Below are 3279 nucleotides of genomic sequence, written 5' to 3'. Positions count from 1 at the left end.
TGACACTGGCGCTTTGCCCTTAGTTGGCCCATACCAGTTAAAAAATACATTATAATTTCGAGTGGATCAACAGCTTGATGCAAGTATTTCAATTGGACCTCACTTCTGCGATATGCATTCAACGTCTTGTAAATCTTGACAAGACTGTACAATTAGCTGCTTCACTTCTCCAACCATTTCAACGAGAGTGCTGTACATCTCATTTTTTAAAACACTTCTAGACAGAGATATCCAGGAGAGTTTGGTCTGGTGATCTCGGAGACCATGTTACAGGCGTCTGAAATCATGGGAAAGGCGGGTTATCCAACTTAGGACCTTACTGGCACACTTGGTGTCGTTTAAATTAAAAGCAAAATTTGTCAGTGCTCCATCTTACAGCAATTACATTTTAACCTCGTGTCTAATTTGAGCCCAGTTACTCGTAGATTAGTTAGACAGTTAATTTGTTTCATGTTCAATGGATCACTTGCACAGTAAATTCTAATGACAAGGAACGAATCGTTTCTCATTCCCATCGCACATTAATTTGAAAATATGCCTACATCCTGAATGTGTATAAGGTCGTTTTTACTATTATTCTTTTTTTAAATATACGGATGTGAGTTATTAATTCCTATCCACCATTTTTTCCACATGACAATAATAGAAATTCTTCTACAGAATAAAATGTGTTGTCAAGGAAAACTTTTCAGCTTTTTTCACAATTTACATTGCTGTCTGACATACATGTTATATCACTGTATAAGTGGTCAAAAAGTTTAGTTGCAACATTGTGCACTCCCTTTTTGTGCTACAAAAAATCTTAATGTGGAGTAATGATTACCATTTTTTTTTTCTTCTGGTATTGTAATTATGTAATCATTGATCCTTTTGAATTGTAGTGGCTTATTAGCAAGAAACTTCATGAGGGTAGATGAAGTCTCTGTCTGTCTGCCGCACAGCCTCGTCCGACAGGAATCGCCTACCCTTCCAGGCATTTCTTAAGCCACCAAAGGCATGGGGAGAAATGAAGGCTATAGCTGCGAGTGCTCGAGTGGCTCCCACTTGTACCTTCTGGCCTCCCAGATCCAGCGGCGTCTTGTGCCCAATCGCGACCAGAAAGGAACTTGACGCACCACACGACGTCGGTGTTTTCCGACCAACATACGACCCCTTTCACATTCTTCGTTCTCTGGTGGATGTGTACTGGTATTTGTCCTTCGGTTGCCTAGAAACGAGTAACAACATTTGGTCCTGTATGGTCGCATTTGTTAATAGCGTACCCCTACTTCCAGTGCAGCATTAGCCATGTGGCAACATTTAGCAAACGGCTACAGGCCCAATGCACTGGGGAGCAGGGGCCTGGGTATAAAAAGATCTATCAAGTTAGATATTAATGGCATTCTACCTACCGTCCAATGGAGATGAAGCTGTCCAAATCTTCAGTGATAGTAACAATTTTAGCGAATTTGTAAATGTGTTTGCTGGCCACACCATACATTGGGGTCGCAAGTGTGACATTACTACAGAACTTACACAAATATTTCCTAAAGTTGTCAGAGCTAGTCGTAATAACCCAATCAATTCGATCAGTCTTTATTAATTGCCAGTATGAAAGTAATTAATGGATATAATACTTATTTTTATAAGTTCAATATTACAGTCATTCATTTCTTCTACAAAGTACTTACTATACTTACGGTACTTTTGAAAATATGGTTCAGATGGCTCTAAGCACTATGAGACTTAACATCTGAGGTCATCAGTCCCCTACACGTAGAACTACTGAAACGTAACTAACCTAAGGACATCACACACATCCATTCCCCTAGGCAGGATTCGAACCTGCGACCGTAGCAGCAGAACGGTTCCGGACTGAAGAGCCTAGAACCGTTCGGCCACAGCAGCCGGCGGTACTTTAGATATGAGTCGCGTGGGGTGAAGGTAGTTGTATAAAGTGTTGTAGTTTCGCGGTTCCTCCGTTTCTCTTGTGTCATTGTTTCTCAGCCGGGTGTTGTAAACTAATAGGATGCAATAGCATGCAATACTATTGTTCAACGACAGTATAAGATATTAAGGTACTGAAATATTTTATCTTCTGGTTTTGAAATTTAGCGACAGGTGAACGAGAAGCAATGACAAATAGGGTAAGCTTGTTTGTGTTGAAGCTACCAACTCAAGAAACAAACAAGTAGGTTTTATGTGCAATGTATATAACAACGCAGGTTCCAATTTTCGGTGTTTGATATGATAGTAAAATGTTATCGTTATAGTCCAGTCACTTCCAAATCCAGTAAAGATTTATTTACCACTAACATACCAGGGAGGGGGCTGACTTTTCGAAACCACCCGTTCAGTGGTGCAGGTTTGGGTGCCAGGTTTCACATCTTGTAGCCAGTCATCCTGATGGAAACCCGTTTGTGAAAATGTGAAGAAAATAATTTCTCATAGACACTAACGTATGAAAAATAACCAGAGCTTATCTAGTAACTCCGCAGTACAATGACTGAGGCTCCAAGCTTAGGAACTAAGGATCGCGTGTTCAGTACTTACAGAAACGTAATTTTTTAAAATCATTATCAAAATAACTGTGTTGTTTACTCTTAGTGTTTTAATCTAGATTTAAATTAAATTCTTTTCTTAAATTTGTGATTCTTGAGTGTCTCAAACCAATCATTGTAATAACGTTATTATTTTGCACAAATTTAACGAAGACTATTTATATTTAAGAAATTGTGATTGCAGTTAAGTAGCTTTCTATTGTCTTACGGTGCGAAAAGTATTTATGTATTAAATTCTTGTATGACGATAACCATCCAATAAAATGTACACATTATTTTGGGGCCAACACGTGGAAAATATGCACTCTGTAAAAATTTAGGGAACCTAGCAACATTAGTTTCATTGGGTAGATGTAGGAAGAATTCGACAAACGTCGTGTCTGTACTCGCTACTGCCAGTCTTTGCGTAAATGATGTGCAGACATGTTGAATTTATTTTAATATTCATTACTACAAATAAGTACTCCATATGAAAGCGAGCGTTTTCATAATAGGTTTTCACGAAATTTCATGTGACATTTCCACCAAAGCAGATGATCGTCACGAAGCATATGTTGTCACAACGACAGTGCTTTTTCTCAAAAGCGGGCATCACCCCACGGAAGTTTATTTATTCTCTTTCGTCTCTCCACAATCGCTACCGGTCAAGGCTCACTAAAGCTTACTGTAAGTAGAATGTTTTTTCTGCCATGTTTAATTGATATATTGATAATTTTTAAAAATTTAACTCTTACGATAG

This window comes from Schistocerca nitens, chromosome 7, assembly GCF_023898315.1.
Source record: "Schistocerca nitens isolate TAMUIC-IGC-003100 chromosome 7, iqSchNite1.1, whole genome shotgun sequence".
In the NCBI taxonomy this organism is placed as follows: Eukaryota; Metazoa; Arthropoda; class Insecta; order Orthoptera; family Acrididae; genus Schistocerca; species Schistocerca nitens.
Note: the sequence above shows the minus strand (reverse complement) of the source record.